Raw genomic sequence first — 20,593 nt, forward strand, 5'->3', positions numbered from 1 at the left:
AATATGTAGCAGGCACCATTCCAGGCATTTTGCTCCTACCCTCATTTAATTCTCAGATTATCCAGTTACTATAATCATTATGTCTGTTTTACAAAGGAGGAAACAGAGGCACAGTTAGGCTAGATCACTGGCCCAACGTGTGGAGCCAGGCAACCGATGATGCAATACTAGTCAGTGATGCTTCCTTTTCTTTGCTGCACTTGGAGATTCTGAATTTCACTAGAAGGTATCCGGGTGGCCCTTAGCGGAATATGAATTGCTTGTCTGGAATCCAAGCAGCTGGCTGGTGCCCCCTGGGGAGTGACGTTTCCTCTGAAGGGGGCAGGGAGGCGCGAGCGCTTGCAGAGCACCGAGTGCCCAGCCTTTGAACAGACATCTGGCTGGGGCTGAACAGCCTTGAGGTGGCAGATGGCTTGAATCAGGCAGAGGAGGAACCTGTTGCTGAAGCTCCGCGTGGGCGCTTCTGGTTCCCGAAGCCGTCAGGGCTCGGCTATAGCGCGTTGTGCAGGTAAGGGTGTGGTTAGGCTGGGCTGGGGTCCCCAGCACCTGGCTTGGATGATTTCGTGTTAGCAACTGGGGACTTGTTACCTTAGATTTTGCGACTTTACTCTTTCTACCTTTCCCCAATCCCTTCCTAGTTCCTTGGGGGCTCCTCTGTGGAGTCACAGTACAGGAGGGCATCACTTTAGTCACCAGCCGGATTTCCGGGGGGCTTCTCAGGTCGGGCTCTTGGGATCCTTGATGGCTGCTCGCAGAGCTGGGACGGGGGCCCTTTCTTAACCATAAAGTTCTCCAAATACCCTCTCTGGGGCCGTATTGTTATAACTTTGTTGAATGTCCTTGGAGAACGTAGAGTTTTCTAAACGGTTCTCTTCATCCGCGATGATTCTGAGCTTTGTGTATTTTTGTGCATGTAAGGCTGCATATTGTGCGTTTCTACCTTCCTGGAAGAAATCCTTACCCGAATCCAGGACACTACCGAACCCTCAGTGAAGACAACTGAAGGGAGTTTTAGCTCTCCGGAGGTGAGAGAGCGGTTTCCAGACAATACTAAGTTTAACCTCTCCTCTGCCAAACCTCCAAGCATTTTCCAATAACAATGCAGCCCTGGGTCAAAGTTAGGGTCTGGTGTTGGAGGGCAGGAAAATTGTTTGCTATGTGCTGTGATTTTGTTAAAGACAACTCTAAGAAACGAAGATATGTTGATTTATCTCCCCATATCCCCTCATCTAGATATTTCAAAGATTAATTTTAAAGAATTTTATAACTATAAGATGATATAAAATAAGATGCTTGGATTTTTTTTCTGATCAAAGTATTCAAAGTTATTTTAACACGTGTCTAAATTTCTCTTTCCATTATACATCCAAATTATTTTCAAGTGATAACTAATGAAGGGGAGTATGAGCAAATCATGGTTTGTTAACTGGGTATATTGTTGTTTTCAACTGGAATAATAATTAAACCAAAATAGCTTGTAAAAGTATCTTAATGCTGATATTTTAAGTTATGTCGAATTTGCAAAATTTCTATGAAATGCTCAAAGAAAAAATTTCATGAACAGAAAGTTGAGTGGCAAGTGTATGCAGAGTTTTCAATCAGAGTCTTTCATCTGGTAAAAGCTGCTATAGATTAATCATTTAAGAAAACAGCTTCCCACTTTAAAGGTGTGTATTAATATTATTAAAAGAGGAGATTGTAATACTCTCAAGTGTGCTTTTATTACTGTTTGATAATTACATGGGCATTACTAATATATCATTATTCTATGCTTTTTATTATTGTATACATTTTTCTAAGATCCATATAATCTAATGTCTTTCTTACTAGCCGTTTTTCTTGATGTCTATAGGTATCTTCAGGAGTTTGAATTTCTCAGTCTGGTTTTTTTGTTGTTATATTTTTCTTCATCTATCATGTATCTATTTTACCTGGCATTTTTATTCTTGAGCATTTAGTGAATACATTACAAACTATTTAAGGTATATGTAAGAAATTTTTATTTTTATAATTCTTTTACCTCATAGCTCTTGTTAATTACTCTATTCATCAATGATTTTTTTTACAGATGTCGAAGGCTGTAGAAAATGTAGTTATAAGTTCACTATTACCCAGTGAGTGATTTGCTCCTGGAAAATTAGTTCATTTATTGTTGTTGGCTTTTGTATATATGGTTTTTATGAAAATTCCATGCAAATACCTCTAATATATATTCATGAATGTTTTCACTGTATTGCACGAAAATGGATTTCCAGTTGTAATAGGGATGCTCAAGGAGAATTTTATTCCTCAAAGCTTCATATATTTAAAAATAATCACTTTGTAAAATATTACCCTCTCTATTGTGAAGAGAGGGAATTGATTTGAGGTGAATATTTCACAACCTTCATACATATTAAAAGAAAGTGAGATAAATATAACTTCGCATTTTAAAATATATCTATGTATTTTTTAATAATCTTACCAAATTGTTCTCTTAACCACATGAATTTTCTGCTTGCCATTAGCCAGATATTGATAGCTGGATTTTCTTTTCTTTCCATTTTATTTTAGTTTTAATTTCTAGCTCTGTAGCATAAGCTGGCTCTTAAATGAATTTTGCAATTGCCTTGAAACTGAACATTAAGGGTTCAGAGAGTCTCTCACTATAGAACCTAAGGCGGACGTCAATATACTCCCCCAGCAATGAGTTACATCAGTCACCGCAACAGATAACTCTTTTGAATAAGGCTGAGTCCTTCAAGTGCCTTGTGGAATTTTGAGAAACAAGACTTCTAAAAGTGAATAGATCAGATTCTCTTCTTAGTCAGGCTTCTAACTGGTTCTGTGCCTGAGGCAAAACAATTAACTTCTGGGAGTCTAAGATTTCTCAAACATAAAAGGATGAGTTAGAATACGCTTTCTAAAATCTTTTCACTACTCTGGTGTCCCTGTTTCTATGGTCAAAGGGCAGAGGATCCAGGGGGAGAGAGAGCTTAGATATATACTCATTTTGCCACTTGAGAGCAGCAACCCTAGGCAAGGCCCTGAAGATTCTATGACATCAGTGTCTCCTGTGTAAAAGGAGCTATTAGAACACATGAACAATGGTCTATGTGACTGCTGGGTGCAGCATCTGGCACTTAAGAGATGCACAGTAATGTTTTCTAGGGTACCTATCTCTGACAAATCTAAGGTTCTTCTGGCTCTGGCATGGGAGGAGATGAGCAAAGTACCGAGAAGCCCCTCTTGCTTGTTCAGGAGGACATTACCACTATAGCTCTTATAGCATCCAACAGGACTAGGAGATGGGATGATCGGAATCTCAAGTACGTTAAGAATTCCTTTTTGATATCACTTTAACCCCTCCCTACCCACAAAAAAAAGTCAAAGTCAGTCAGGACAGCACCAAAATTAAATTTATTTCAATGCCACACAAGACTGAAAGGGCATGCCCTCTTCCATTAACCTTGTCTAACTAGATTTGACTCTCTCTTATAGCCAAGGAGATCAGCAGCACAACTCATTACATTACACAAGGAGACCAGCAGCACAACTCAAATCACACCATACCAGTAATTTAAAGAAAAGCAAGAAAATACCACAAACAAAATAATCACTGAAATCCAAGAAATTGGTTCTCCCTTAGCTGTTGCCACTGAATATTTAATATTTCCAAATATTACCAAATATATTTCTTACTTTATTTTCTTCTCGGGCTGTGGAAAGGGTTTCATTTCATTTAAATTCTTGCATGGAGTCTTGGTTCCATTGTGGCCGTTGTAGACTAAAGCATCTTCTCCTAGGACTGATGCACCTTTTTCTAGTTCCCCACAGAAAGGTCAGTTGACCGATATTTTCAAAACTCCTGAGGGCCTACCAAACACATTAGACTATTACAGTGCTGGTTGCATTCCCACACAATTTAGAAAACAACAATTTCCCAAAGCCAAATGAGATAGTAATAGCTAACCTTTAGTGAGCTATAACTTTATATGCATTATTTCATTTAATTGTCATGATTTTAGAAATCAAATACAACCACAATCCCTGTTTTGTTGATAAGGAAACTGAGGCTTGGAAAGAATTTATCCAAAGTAAACGAATTCACTAGGCTGAGGAATCAGGATAATGAACTCATGTCTACATGCTTAAATAGCAGTTTAAGTACTGATTTCTGTATATGCCAAGACTTTTCAAGCAAACCTGCATACTTAGGAAGAACTAAATATTACAATCTTGACAAAGGTTCTTATAAAGAAGTAGGAAGCATCAGTCACTTGTGAACCTTTTCCAAGTCTCCACACTTGAGTCGCAACACTGCAGACCAGTGATCTGGAGTCTGGTCTGGGTATATATATTTTCATGATTCTGAGAGAAAGTAATCTTCATGATTTCTCATAGTGAAAAATACTGGTCTCGACTCACATTGTTCTTTTGCAGTTATAGAAAAAAAATTAAATTTTGTCTGGGAAAGGGGCTATTTAGATAAACATAAGCAGACAAACATTTCTTGAATTCAGCCTCACCAGAACACCAGTTAAATCAAATAGTTGTCTATATTAGAGTTTATCATCTGTAATTATTAAACTTAGTAAAGAAAAATTTCAAATAAAGAGTTTACTCATGACCTTATGATTCTCATAAGGGGCATGGGGCGTGGGTGGTGGCTGGCAGGGATCAGGTCACTTATATAAACTATTCCCTCTTTCAGAGAGTGTCATATCAAAAACCCTTGTCTCCTTGCAAAATGTAGACATTTAAAGAGGTGTCACCTATAATACCTAGGATTTCTCTAGACTTCCTTACTTTATAGGGGATCTATAAAAAAGTACCTATTTAATGTTTCTAAATTTTCCTTTCCATTTTACCTCCTGTCCCTGCATTCTTGGCACATCAGCACTAAAGTAAATGTGAGCTCTCTCGAGGAACACAGCTTCCAATTCTTTCTGTTAGCAGTGTATCACATTCATGTAGGCGTTCTCTCAGCAGAGTTTATAGCTTTGCATATCCCTTGGCCCTTACTCGCAATCTCCTGGTCTTCTCTGTGGAATTCCCCACACTCAACAGGTTTGCAAAGTTTCTTTGTTCGTGGGTATGCATTAATATCTTTATATCACAGTGCTACTTCAAGCTTGAAAGTTTTGTCTAGAATCCCAACTCTTTGAGGAGTTTCCCTTAGTCCCCATTTATTTCAGCTGGAAAAACTACCACAAATGATTTCTGACCTGCAGTGCATTTTATGCTTCTTCCCAAACTAGCAGTGCTAGAGGCTCACTGAAGACCCACCCTAGCTTGCCCAAATACCCTTACCTGAGCGCGTTTTTCTTTATATTTTGATTATTCAGGTTATAGTAACTTCTATTCATTTTTTCCTACAGAAGTAGGGCTTGAAGGCTCTGTAGTATGCAAAGCCTTACCCATTTCATTCTCTTTGACTTCATCCTTAGCTTTCACCCATCTTGTCTTCATCTGGTCCCTCCAGTCCAGAACATACCTACTTACAGCTTTTGCACTTGCTGATCTCGCTGCCTGGGAAGCTAGCTTCTCAGAGCTGCACAGGGAGGGATTCTTTTCGTCCTTTCAATCTCAGGTCTGGTGTGCCTCCCCACGCCACTCGTCGTCAGTTTTCTGCTTTGTGCCTGAGCCCTTGTGCTATTTGACACTACTTCCATCTGTATGTTTGTTTTTGATCTTACTCTCCAGAAGGAAAATTGAAGCTCCATGTGACAACTCTATGATTTCATTTTTACTAGTGGACTGGCCTGTTGAGTATCTACTACAGCCTGGCATGTAGTAGATACACAACAAATATTTGCTCAGTGAAAATTTTATTTTCATTTCTTTATCAGCTTCTCCTGCCTCTTTTTGCAGGTCTTGTCAAGTTGCTAACACTTCAGCATTAGGCTTTTTCCTTTCTGCTGTTTTTTTCTCTCCTTTACACCATTCCTACCTTAGCTAAAAGACCAATCTGTATATATTTTTCCCTTTCATGTGGGAGAAAAAAATTAGAAAAAGCTATTTACCATTGACTGCGCTATTTTAATATACATTTAGATTCCTTATCTATGTATGTTGATTTTTAAGAATAATCTGAGTCTGAGTACTAGGAAAGACTAAAATATAAAATGGCACAACCTTTACATTTTGGTTAAATTAAATCCACCCATTCTGTTTTCACTGGCATGAGAATTATTCATCTTTCAAAATATTTTATTTAAAAATATATGCATACGTAATTTTACATAAATGCCCAAGTTATAATGCCCAAGTTGCTTTGAATTTTTTATTATTCAGTTTCCTTTCCTAATTGCCTCTGCCCATTCCTTTTTCTCCTCTGCTTCTATATCACAGGTAACCCATTAAGCAACTGAATTCTATTATAGATTTTCTTATGTTTTTGTAACTATCCACATATATACAGATGCAAACATGCTTGTGTATACACACAGGCACATCAATCTTTTCGTCACCATTTTTGAAAATTTTTGAAAAATATACATCTTTTTTTCTTAGTCAATACCTTGTGTAAAGTCCTTTATGTCAACTATTATAGATAAAACTAGAATTTTAAATAATCTATATAATATCTTGTGATATTAATAAGAAACAATAAATTCAACCAATCCTTACTTAATAAACATTTAGTTTGCTTCCCGAGGTTTTTATTTTATTCAGTTTTACCACAAAACAAGGCTGTAATAAAAATAGCTTATAAATTCTTTTAAGTTCAGGAGTAAAATATTTTCAAATTTTAATGTATGTATTGCCATGTTGCTTCTAAAGTGTTATAAATATTCACATTTTTACCAGAAAATTATGAAATTACTCTTTACTCATGTCGCCATGGATATAAATGTTATAACTATTTAATTTCTATATTAATTTAATCATTTAATTTATGAAGTTGAATCATTTCATTCTTTTCAGTTATTTTGATGGTCTCTTATTTATCGATATCTTTTCTCATTTTTCTGCTGGGTTCTTTGTGAAAATGTGTTCTTTGATATTTTCAATATTAACTCATATAATAAATATTTTCTATTTTAAGTACTATCTTTGTTCAGAATAACTTTTACTAGGCACATTCGAAATATTTTCATAGTTAATATATTTAATTTTTATTATTTAGGTTTTAAGATTTCAGAGCTGATTAATATGGTTTTCCCTACTCCTAGATGATGCACGTGGTCTTCTAGACTTTAATGAAAGTTTCTTACTTTTAAGTTTTGAATATTTGTACTTAATTCAAGTGAATTTTAAAATTTTGCTCAAAAACTCAATATGCTGTTAAGATAGTGGGCCAACTTCCAATTTTTTCCAAATGGATTATTAAACATTTTATTCTTCCCCACCAAATTGAAATAGTACCTTTGTCATATATTAAAATTTGATATATAATGCAATCTATTTTAATATTCTTCATTGTGTTTCACTGCTCTATTTTTCCATTTCTATGGCAATTCCAAATTGCTTTGATTATGTTTGCCATAGAATATTTTTTTCTGATATTTAAAAAAAACATGTCTCCTCAATATTCTTCTTCCTCATGGTTTTTTTTTTTTTTTTTGACTGTTCATGGGCATTTATTTTTCCCTCTGAACTCATATTCCAAAATAAATCCTGTCATCTGTTTTGCTAATATTTTCAGCAAATGAGCTATATGCTACCAATGTTTTAAATGCACTTTTATTAAGTTTATATATTAATTTGGGTAGACTTGATCTTTAAATGATTAAAATTTCTCATCCAAATATATGGTATATTATCCAATTTTTAGAACTTTTAAAATCTTTTAATGTAATTTAATTTCTTGTCATTTACTTTTTATATTATATTTTTTCTTTTAATCTTTGCATACTCTATATTTTAGTCACTGCTCTAAAATTGACTTTTTTTTTCTCACTTTAATTTCCAGGTGCTTACTGCTAATATTAAGAACACCAAGTTTTTTTTTTTTAATGTAACCTCTTTTGAGTTACCAGTTAACCAATTTCTGCAATTAATTATAATAGCTATTTACTAGAGATTATTGATTTTCTTATAATAAAATCATATTGTCAGCAACAAGAAGATGATTTTGTCTCTTCAACATTTCTACCAAATATACACTATTTTTTTTATTTACACTCATTATGATTCCTGAGACAAAATTGAACAATGACCAACAATAATAATGCTATCAGGCAGGACTATCAAATTTTTGGTTAAAATGAGTCTTAGAACATTTAGTTTAGAATAGTTTGAGTTTGGTTTGGGGCAAATAGTCATTTTTAACATTTGTTTTTCGTCCTTTTTTGTGTATGTATTTTTATTAGTAATGCCAAAGAAATTTTAATCTATTAATATAATCATATAATTTTTTAAAATTTGTCACTGTAATAGATTATGTTGATAGATTTTCTAACATTTAATCATACTTGCATTCCTAGAATAAATAATTTTTGATCCTTTTTTAATGTCTTATTTAATCTGGGGTTTATCTAGAAGCATACTTGTTAGAAGTGTCTAGCAGAGTCAGTATATTGCTGTGTTCTATTTGATAATTAAAAAAAAAAATTCCACCTCTGTATTCTCTGAATCTATATAAATGAGATTGATGATCTATTCATACTTACATTACTATTATTAGGTTTTGGCATTATATTTATGTCTATGAGCAAAATTGTAGATTTTTGTGTGAGTGAATGAAAGAAGTACATAATGGAGAAATAAACATGTTTCTTAAAAATATATCAAAGAAAAATGTTTATATTTATAACTACAAGAGGGTTGGCTCTTATGTTAGCAAGTTGTGTTTTAAATGAAATGTTCGGTGCCAAGAGATATGAATACTGAGACTTTTATTACAATACTTTCATAATGAAGCCAAAATGTGAAAAAATTATTGTCTTCCATAATCTCTTTTTCTAATATTTTTCCACTAGCAACCTGTAATCATGAGTTTTATTGGCATTATTGTGAAGTTTTAGAGCTAGAAAGAATATTAGAATTAATTTTTATTTTCCCCCTTAAGTTTATAGATTACCAAACTAAAATGTACAAATATTAAGTCATATAGCTTAGGGAGAGCCAAGATGAGGCGTCAAATTTTTTGCCCTCTAACTTGATCTATTTTCTGCTTTAGAATACTGCCATCCACCATTGCTCACAACTTTTGAAGACCTTGTAAAGGAATACAGGGAAGTCATAGCAATATAAAGAAAAGGAAGAAAGTTCTCATTCCTCTGAAAACTTTGAGTAAACAATTATGGATAGTTATACTAGGTCATCTGCCTTGTTCTCTGTGGAACATTTTATTAAAATTGAAAGTACTTATCTATTATGTTCAAATAATTTTAAAACCTACCGTTTAACCTTGGTTTTAGTGCTCTATTGCACAGCATAGATTGTTTCCTATGCAAGTGAGAAACAAGGATAAAGCTTCAAAAATAGAACTGTTTGAACTTAGTACATGTCCTCTTAAAATTACTATTTGGAAAGAGGAGCCAAAGTATATTTATTAAATAGAATCTTACTTAATTTCAAAGCTGGGTTGTTTCTTTAGTTGCCTTATGTTAGACCTAAAGAGATGTCTTCAACTTAGCATCCTGAGAAAGAATTACATGCATGTTCCAATGCATTCAGTATGAACAGCAATTTAATTTAGCTTGCCAAAGTATAACACAATGGAATATTTTGAGGGTGGTTATTTTGGTAAAAGTGGGTAAAGGGGCTTAGGAAATGATCTTTTAGCTATAGCTGTAGAAAACAGACTGTCTCTGATTTGCAGAATATGTTTGATGTTTATTTTAAACAGTTGGGAAATGTTTAGTGAGAGAATTTTTAAAATCTGCAGTTGTAGTCTTGGACATGATAGGATTTGATAACTAAGAGATTCACCTTATGAAACTGCAATCCACAAGCAACGTTCTCTTAGGTATTATAAGTTCATGTTTATATCAACAATTCCAAATATCAGTTATTGGATATTGCAGATTTTACCTTAGAGACAACATCTAGCCTTTCAGGTCAATTAGATCCAAGCTCACTTTAGAATAAAATTATAGTCAAACATTTCTTGGTGGGATTTATCTAAATATAAATAAAATACCAAGCAGTTGGGGAGAAAAAGTCCTTTACATTTTTGGTCCATTTTCAATGAAAATAATTATTTTATAGACATAAAGTTATTCTGACATTATCACCTCCTTAGCTGGAAAATCACTTACCATGGCGAGCTTTCTTCTACCATCTGTAGAAGACATTTTTCATAGAAGAGAAAAATTGTTAACGGTATAAGAAAGAAAAATGGTACTGGTAAAAGCTGACCGAGTGTGAATACACCAGCTGCAGAAGAAAAAATTTGATATCATTAGATTAGTGATAAATCTCATGACCATAAGTCAAGTCATAAGAAAAGATTTAAAAGAGTACTATGTTCAATTAAAATGCAGTAGTCATTTGTACTGCAGTAATCTAAGATATAACAAGTTTTTTTCTCCCAACTATGCCATCTAGTGTGTTATCGTTGCACACAAAACTGAAGTTAAACTCTATGTTAAAGCACATTTTTTTTCCCTTTAGAAAGGCTACTTATTTTTAAAAACAATATCTAAGTTATATGCAGGGTAGTGGAGTTAAGGGTTCTGTGTGTAAGTCTGAATCTCTAAACTATACAGACCAACAAGAACAAATAATGTCACACAATATACCATAGTTCCATTTTTCTTGTTACTTTATGGCAGTGAGAGTTGTTATAAACAGCCGGTATGCCGGTATAATCTGACTAAGGTATTCTTTGGATACAATGCAGTTGCCAGATTAAATTAGGGAGAATGTTGTGTGGAAATTTTGGGAAAGAAAAGCTGAACTTGTATATGATAAGATTAAGATAACTAATAGGTGTCAGCAATATGTGATGAAATACTGGTTGCCTGTACTCCAAGGCACTAGGGTCCTGGGACAGAGGCAGGTTACTTCAGATGCTCAAACCTGTTTTTCCTGTTTGTTGTTGTCACCCTCAGGCATTCTAGAGCAATATGTTAATTTTAAAGTCAGTTTAAATATGTGCTGTCACAAAGCTAATGCATTTGCTTAAAATTGTTGTTAAGTTCTATTTCTTCTTCCTACTGCTAATGTATTGTGTAGATAATGATAAAGTTGTCATTGTCCAATAATATTTACTGATTTATTAATATATAAAATTCATATGTGTATATATACATATACATATATTCAGCAATTTGTCTCGGCTTAAGCACAGTAAGTCAGAAGCTATAAACTGTTTTGAAAAGGAAATTTTCCATTTTCGTAAGAGAATATAGATTTGCTGTAAAGCACGTGGGATTGGCTCTATTTTTCAAACCCTTTGGTCGCCAGAATTTCCATTCATTATCTCTCTGTCACAATCTTTTAAGCTCATTGGACATTACAATCTTAAGGCCCAAGTGGCAGAGCAGTTCACACCACAGCCTGAATCTGCTGGAAAACCTCTTGCTCTGGGATCTACTACATTCAACAGCTGTAAGGGCTATTTAGCAAATAGATCGGTAATCCATTAGTAAATATTGTTTATGGTAGTCAAAAGCTCCTTAAGTGCTGTGCCTCTTTATTGTTGAGGGATACAAGATATAGAAACCGGCTATCTATAGCAGGGATACCTATTCATGCCTTAGACCATTACTCCCCTGGAAACTTCATCAAGTTTGCAGGTTCCTGAATCTAGTTAATATGATTTTATCATTATGGTAGACTAGTAATAGGAACGTGAGCAAGATCCCTGCAAGCGAGATTATGAAAGAGAGCTAAAAAGAACCGACATAGTTTGACGTAGCCCTGAGGTAAAGGAATGAAGATATACTGCTGTCCCTGCAGAGTGAAAGGAAACTAGTCCTTGTGTTTTAGACAGTTTGCAGGAGAAGGCTATTTTTTTTTTTCAGACAAAGGGCTGCATACTGTGTTCCAGGGGTTCTGTTGATTTTCTCCTACAAAAGCAGAATTTCAGGAATAGCAGGGTCAATGGAATCAATACCCATTTTAATTTATAAGACTGTCATTCTCCAAGACGTTTTTTGCTTCCACTTTAAAAAATTTTACTTACTTTAAACAGCTTTATTGATTTATGTGTAATTGCTACATGAAGAATTGCACATATTTTCATTGAGTATAGTCGGATGAGTTTAGATATATGTAAATCTTATGATACCATTATCACACTCAAGGTAACAGTTACATCCAGCATCTCCCAAAGTTTCCCATCCCATTGTTAGGTAGTTAGGCATGAGCAACAGGAGCCAAGGCCTAGCTCTGTAAGCACAGAAACTTCCCTTGAAGACCTTCCTTAAGGACCTCCCAGAAACACCTCCCTTTTAGGGTTATAAATTAGCCCAAATCCTAGAGCACAAAGGCCATAAAAGCTGCTGGCTAAATCAGCTACAAATGCATGTGCAGAAAGTACTGCCCATAACTTCAGCCTCATTATACCATTAGAATCTCATGACTGTGCCTGGAAGTTCATAAATTTATAACAGACTGAATTCTGGGTAAACACGTGCACAGTAGGCAAAGAGTTACATAGCAGCCAACTGTCAGTCAAGGTGACCTCACATAGGGATCATCTAGGCCCTCCCATCACAGCCCAGATATGAACAGACCTTCTTATTTCTGCATTGTTACAACTCTCCTGGCTGGAAGCCCATCCCTTTCTTTGGGGTGTACTATCTTATCTCTTTATCTTCTAGATTCCACAAGGCTTCAGCCTTCCTTAGCTCTGCTCTTCTAAAATGTACTTTCACTACATCTTACTTTTTCTCAATTTCTCCGACCTGTAATTCTTTGCTCTGTCGGCAGGGAAGAACTGAGGAACAACACACAACGCCACGGTACTCCGCTACATCCCACCGCTCTCCTCCGCCTCCCCTACGCCGCTGAGGTGACGCCAGATTTCACCTCACCTCAGCGGTGACACCATTGTTTTTGTTTTGTTTTGCAGTAAGAACACTTAACATGAAGTCTGCCCTCAACAAATTTTGAAGTGAGCAGTGTTATAATGTTAACTGTGGTGCTATGTTGTGCAGTTATGTGCAGCATAACAATATTTTTCGGTCATTGATGGACCGTGTATAATGACAGTTGTCTCATAAGATGATGATGAAGCTGAAAAACTCCTATTGCATAGTGTGTGTCATAGCCATGTTAACATCTTAGCACCGAGTATTACTGTTTGGTTCAGGGCTCAGTCTAATGGCTAGAAATGCCTAGGGACGCTCACCTGGGCCCTGTGAACTTCCAACAACAGTCTCCCCTTTCTAAACCACTATTAGACTGGATGGGCCCTTGTGATTCTTATGACTGCAAGATGCCCTTCAGCAATAACCATTAGGAAACCTTGCATTAAAAAAATATTTATTTCTTACAGGCCCTGGAGCCTACAAAGGCAAGCCAGGAGGTCCACAGTGAGGTCCTGGGGTGGCGAGAGAGAAAGATAGAGACAGAGAGACTGGGAGAGAGGAGGCTCTCCTAATAGTGAACAGGGGCCTGGGGTTGTGCTTTTATTAGGGTCAAGGGTTGGGGCCTAGGTTTTTGCTACCTCATGCTTTATTTGTGAATTTCAAACCTAAGAACTGGAATTTAAAGAGTTGGAAGAAAAAAAATGTAGCCCAAATGGTCAGTTATTGAAATCAACCAAGATCTCTAGAACAAAAGAGCCTCCCTGGGGTTTTTCATCTAGTGTGTGGCTGGCAATGTGTTTATTTGAGGCAGCTTTTTTACGAAGGGGATGCCTCTTTGTAATGGATGCCTTTTTGAAGTGGATGCCTTGGCAGTTAAGTCAGGCATTACGAAAAGATGAGTTAACTGTTTGGGCTTACACTACAATTACTCTCCTGTTTGTGGTAATGCTGGTATAAACTATAAAAGTGCAACACATACAAATACAGTCGTAGGATATGCCATCTAAGTTCCTGTAAGTTGCACTATGATGTTCACACAATGACACATTTCTCAGAATATATCCCTGTGTCCCCTTTGGGACTGTTCAGAGTTCGGTGTTGCCCCAACGGCAGAGGGGAGAGAAAGGGATAGGGACAACGGTGCAGGGGTATAGTTAGCATTTTCCCTTGGTTCTTCCACAAGTGACACAGTGAAGAATCACATTGTTGAGATTTAATAGTTTTATTAAAAGTATATTTTAGAAAGACAAAGAATGCCCCAAGGAGGCTTATGGTCCCAGCACAATAACCAACACAATGGGGCCAAAAGGGCCACAAAAAGGCACAAAGGCCACAAAAGGCTACCAAAAAGAAGAGGACCCAGTAGTGGGAATGTCTGCCTTATATTTGGGCCATGGTGGGTGGTTCCAAAGGCATTCCTAGGTGATTGGCAAGTGAGGTCATTTTGATTGACACCTGGCTGCTATATAACTTTGTCCAGTGCACATGTGCTTACCCAGAATACGGTCTGCTATAATTAGATTCATGACCTTCCAGGCATAAACATAGAGTTATAATGAAGCTTAAATTGTAGACAAATTATGGTAGTACTTTCTGCACAGGTGTCTGTAGCTGGATTAGGCCAGTTAAGACTATGACCTTCCTGTCCTTTGTCTCTGGGGATGCAGAGGGATTCTCTACCAATAGGGTGTTCTTTGGGCAGTCTATGGACTGGGCCCCTATTCCTTTGTTGCCCCTGTTGCTCATGTCTGACTAGCTACATAACACCTGTAGTTAAGCAGCTCATGACTGTATAAATGATCTCTAGAATGTATTCATTTACTATAACTGAAGCTTTATACCCACGGAACTACAGCTCTACATTCCCCCCCCTCCCTAGCTCCTGGCAACTACTATTTTACTCACTGCTTCTATGAGTTTGACTATTGTCGATACTTCATATAAGTGGAATCATGCAATATTTGTCCTGTGACTGGTTTATTTCATTTATCATAATGTCCCCTAATCAATGCATCTTGTCAAAAATGGCAGGATTTCCTTCTTTTTAAAAGCTGAATAATATTCCATTATATGGATATACCACATTTTTTATCTTTCCATCTGTTGACGAACACTATGTTTCAGTTATTTAAATAAGTACTGCACTAAACATAGGAGTGCAAATATCACTTTAAGATTCTAATTTCAGTTCTTGAAGATATAAACCCAGAAGTAGAATTGCTGGATCATATGGTAGTTCTATGGTTAATTTTTTGACGCATCTCTATACTGCTTCCACAGCTGCTGCAGCATTTTACATGACCACCAAGAATGTGCAAATGTTCCAGTTTCTCCACATCTTCACCAGCACTTATCTTTTAAAAAAATAATAGCTGTCTGTCTTCTTTATATTACAAATAAGTAAACTTGGATGAAAAAGACTCAGCAATTCTGTGTTTTTGAAGTCTTTGATGGTGGTATCAATCTCTATAATGCCTCCAAGGATACGATAATTGCTTTTGGTTTACTATCCTGGTGGGGAGAAGTAGCAGAATTTTTATTTTTCAATTAGAGTTGACATTCAATATTATTTTATTTTAGTTTCAGTTGAGTCTACGGTCATGCCACACTGAACAAGCCCGATCCCATCTGATCTCAGAAGCTAAGCAGGATCGGGCCTGGTTAGTACTTGAATGGGAAACCACCTAGAAAGACCAGGTGCTGTAGGTGTAAATAATCTTTTAAAAATAAGGAATTGTAAGCTGACAAAGTCCTTGCAATCTGTGAGGTCAACCAAGGGTTGCCTTGCCTAAAAAAATAAAAAAAAAAATAAAAAATAAAAAATAAAAAATAAAGTTTCAGGTATACAGCATAGTAATTTATGAAGTGATCCTCCCAGTTAGCCAAGGACCCACCTGGTAGTAAACATAGTTATTTCAGTATTATTGACTATATTCCCTACGCTGTATTTTACATCCCCATGACTATTTCTAATTTATTCTTCATCTTTTCATCTTTTTCACCCAGCCCTTCAACCCCCCTCCCATCTGGTAATCACTGGTTTGTTCTCTATATCTATGAGTTTCTTTGTTTTATTCATTTATTTTGTTTAGATTCCTCATATAAGTGAAGTTATATGATTTTTGTCTTTCTCTGTCACTTATTTCACTTAGCATAATACCCTCTAGGTCCATTCATGTTGTTACAAATAGTAAAATTTTATTTTATTTTTTATGGCTGAGTTCCTTGTATATATGTACCACTTCTTTTTTATCTAATTGTCTATCGATAGGCACTTAGGTTGTTTCCATATCTTGGCTATTGTAAATAGCGCTACAGTGAATATAAAGATGCAGAAGTTACAAGATCTTTAACTTGGCTCTTTCTACTCTAATAGCACTAATTCTATGGGTCAGGGAACTAAAGTGGGAATTCTTCTTGTTAAGTATGGCTATTCTAAATTTATATTTAGTAATTGAGGGAAGAAAGGGGTCATGGTGTGTTTGCAAACCCACTGGGTTCATTGTAAGACAGACTTAGGCTGAAATTCCATTTATAACCTGATCTTTATGACTCTGCTATGACCTGTTGTCCACAATGTCATTTAGGGAAACTGCATATTAATAATGCCAGAAATCCTATAATATCTGGTTATTTTCCCCCACAAAAAAATCATCAACTTGACAATTAACTGCAGTTTCTTTTATTAAAAAATTTATAAAACTGTTTGAGGCAGTGATGCATGATGCTTCCTCATATAAATCTAACTTTCCATTTGTTTGTCAACATAAGAAACATACAAAGCTGTAGAGAATTTTAATGAGTTTATTTGAGCCAAACTGATGACAATGGTCAGGAACCAAAATCTCAACGGATTAAGAACACGTTCTGGAGAATGGCAGTTTTGCAGTTTATTTTATGATTAGAATCAAAGGAGGAGACCTAAGGAGGGTTACATGACTTCCACTAGTGATAGACTAAGGGGATTGAAGAAAACAAAGTGGGGAAGTTTCTGGATAAAAAGTAAAATGAAGAGATACATGCTTCTTTTACATTGATGGGTACAGGATAGTTAATAATTAACATTTATAGCACATAGAGATGGCATGTGGGGAACAAGAAAACAGTGAGGGATTCTGTGGTTTCTTGCTCCAGTGTAGTAGGTGTGCCCTGAATAGCCTGGAAAAAGGGATTACTCTGACATTCCAAGGATGTGTTATCTTAGATGCAAAAAAAAAAGAAAGAAAGAAAAAAAGCAATAGACAGGCTTACTTATGGTAAAGACTGACCTTTGTCAAGAAAGCTACAGGATCAGGATCTGACTACCTGCCATGACTGGGTTTTAGTTAGGAATATTTATGTTCAGACCATCCTATGTGGTTACTCTTCGGTCTCTGACTTTGTGGGACCCACTTGTCAGGTGTAGCCCCTTTTTCATCCACATATTCAAGAGACTTTAGGTCTGTGAACTGGTTCTGATCTGAAAATTGGGTGAGAGACTATGGTATTCCATGGCAGTGACTTGAGGCAGGTGTTCAATCTTTATTTCTAAAGTATGAATTTAATAAGAAGTTGACTTACTTCATTTCAAGTTAATAGCATTTTGCACTGGTCTTTATGGGTCAGTAGCTCTTACTACCTTTTTGAACGTGCTTTTCATTGGAATGAGCACACTCACTTTCGTCTGGAATTTAAGTGCTGCCCTTCGTTCTCCGCCCCTCCAGAATCCTTACTACGTGCTGTAGTCGGGGAGGTCAGTGTAGTTACAGTATTTGCAGTCATCACATATCCTCTGCTTTCAGAGTATACCCCTACTACAGAAATTTTTAAGGATGCTAGTACTTTCCCAACCGATGGATTTCTCAATTATTTGATGAATGGAAAGTTTTTTGGGCTCTCCTAGGGTACAGCAAAGAGACGGACTCCTTCCTTAGTATTATAACAAAAGTATATAAAAAAATGTAACTTCAATTAATGTCAGCTAATATTGAGTTTAATCAAGAAAACAGTTTTGCTCTAGCAGCTCCAACTAATATATTGAATTCAGAACCTCTGAAAAAAAATGTATAAGATAGCATCTCATGTCTTCTCTATTGATACCTCGAGCTGAGAATTTAAAGCCATGAGCTTGTCATTATTTGGGAAGTCTGCGTTCTGTAATCATCACTCCCACCACAAAGCTCTAACACAGCAGCTGCCTGGCCCTTCTAAACTTCTCTTTAAATAGGCACTTTATTTCATTCAAACTCCTGTGACAATTTAAGTAACTTTTGTTTGACACTGCATGCCATGGCTTATAAGTATTCCATTTTCCATTTGTGGTGAGGTCATCAGTGCGTTAAATCAAACTAATTAAAATAACCAATCCCCAATTGCCATTTTTTAGCTTCTTTTTCCCCTAACCATTTAGGTACTGAATACAATATCAGTCAGAATTCTATCAGATGAAGAGGCTTTCAGTAGCAGGAAGGCTTTTAATTCAGGGAATTATATACTCACAAAAGCATTGCGAGTACTGAAGGTTCAGTGATCTGGGAAAGCTACTGCTGTATCTAAAGTTATGTATCAGGTTTTAGAAAATTAGGAAGATGTGGAATCAGTGATCCTATCTGCCTTCAGTATTCAAATCCAGGATTTAGAGAGTACCTGTAGGTACTTAGCAAAAGACTTTTATGTCTGCTTAAGCTCATATAGTTGTCACTGCTGGAGGAGCAAAATATGATTTCTGCCTCTCCTCCACCTTCCAAAATCTTATATAACTGTCTTTACTGCTGGATATGGCCTAGAGCAAAAGATATTTCTTGTTTTCTAGCCTTTACGATACAGGGAGTGTATAATAGAGGATGAGAATGGTAGTAATCTATCACCAGACAAACTGACATAGTGGTTAAGAGTATGAGCCAGACTACCCGGGTTCAGATCTGGATTCCACCACCTGCTAGTTCTATGAACTTTTGGCAGGCCACCTAACTTCTCTGTGCCTCAGCTGTGCCAGCTATGAAATGTAGATAATCTCCCTACCTCGGAGACATATTGAGAGTTAATATATGTGGACTATGTATAACAATGGCAATGCCTGGCATATAGTAAAGCTCAATGCATTAAGGAATGATTATTAAAATCTATAAGTGCAGAATATAGTTGTGCCATAATCCAAACACAATGACTAGGCATTGGATAATTTATTTGGAACTGTTTGGTGCCTGAGATTTTTGTTTTCTTTTTTTTCTTTTTTAATTTAGATATTTCCCATATGACTTACAATAATTTAACTTCTTCAGTACTTTATGTTTAAAGCTACATATTCTAGCAGCTAGTTTACATTTAATTAGCACTGCTTTTAGGTAAGAGATCCTCTATTTTCTGCAGGTTCAGGGTAATATACTTAATATACCCTAGTCATTATTTTAACTTTTTCATGAAGGCCTAGGAAAAAATTTTAATGTTTTCACACTTTTTTTTTCTCTTCTGGGTAAGATCACAAGTGTGTGTGTGTTTTCATGTTAGGGATTTTTAAATAATTAAAATACCTCTAAAGGTATGCTTCCTATCTATAAATTAATAAAACAAAAAAACATGATCTTACAACTTCGATTTCTTTAAAATATTTCTCTAGTAACTAACATTAATTGCAATGTAATCAATTAAATATTTCACAAGCTCAGTTTGTAATTTCTTAATGTTTTCAATCCCTTCAAAAGTAGACATACTGTAATAGATTGGCTGCAGAATATGATTAGAATTCTTTCTCCTTCTCTCTACACCCCTTTCTATATGAAATTATAGATTCTCCCATAAAGAGGTAAAGATTTCCCCTATCCCTTGAATCTAGGTTGTGCTCATGACTTGTGTCTTTGTTAACAGGAAGTGGTGGTATTCCAGGACTAGAGGCCTTATGACTTTGACTCTCTCTTGCTCCTCTGCCTTTATCTTGAGAACATGCCTATGCCCCAGCTAGAGGATGACACTTGTAGAGACACATGGAGCAGAATTGACTTAGCCCCACTGTCCTACTAGAATCCTCAGGCATGTGAGAAAGCCCAGTCAAAATTAGCAGAGCCAGCCTATTGCTGACCAAAGATGCATGGGTGAACTGCAAGCCAGTTCAGATTAGCAGCATTTCCAATAGCTTTTAGAGCAAAGAAGACAGTATTATAGATCTCTGTGGTTGTATAGTTATTGGTTACAGAGCATTTCTGTAGCAATTGATAAGTACACACAATGACACAAAAATTAAAAACTGCATAGTAATTATACTTAAACTCAAAAAGTATTTTTATTTAGCAAATTCAGAAAAGCAGTGTTCCATGTCTTTGATCCTTTTTCTGAATACACAGTGCAAAGCTTTCAAAAACATTATAATTTAGGGAAAATTCAGAACATTTGCTTTTATTACAAAAAGCATATTTGTATTTTTTTTCTTCCAAAAATCTTTAGGCAACACATAAAAACCAGAAGAATTTATTCATTCCTTACATTTTTACATTCTACACTTACTTGCTGCCCATGTTGAAATAAACAAGGCAATTTGAAGAAATAAATGGTTTATTTTTAATACTGCTATGAAGCAGGAAAGTTAGCATCTAAAATAATTGCTTTGAAACAACTAAGGAGAAAAAAACTTTTAAATGTATTTTGGGGGTGTGGAGATACTCTGAAGATAAGCAAGAGAAAAATGTTATGAGTGGAAAGCAATGCAGTTT

The 20,593-nt window shown here is 35.8% G+C and overlaps 1 protein-coding gene and 1 pseudogene across 1 annotated transcript in view; both read left to right on the top strand.

Moving 5' to 3' along the window:
* The first annotated feature begins 364 nt into the window (after window positions 1-364).
* NPFFR2 (neuropeptide FF receptor 2) overlaps window positions 365-20,593 on the top strand; it is a 54,218-nt gene continuing 33,989 nt past the window's right edge. The window contains exon 1 of the mRNA XM_006926968.3: window positions 365-508. The gene's annotated coding sequence lies outside the window, so the exon portion shown is untranslated. The remainder of the gene's footprint in view (window positions 509-20,593) is intronic.
* LOC112484205 lies at window positions 15,502-15,620 on the top strand (annotated as a pseudogene).

Source organism: Pteropus alecto, unplaced genomic scaffold, assembly GCF_000325575.1.
Source record: "Pteropus alecto unplaced genomic scaffold, ASM32557v1 scaffold237, whole genome shotgun sequence".
Lineage (NCBI taxonomy): Eukaryota > Metazoa > Chordata > Mammalia > Chiroptera > Pteropodidae > Pteropus > Pteropus alecto.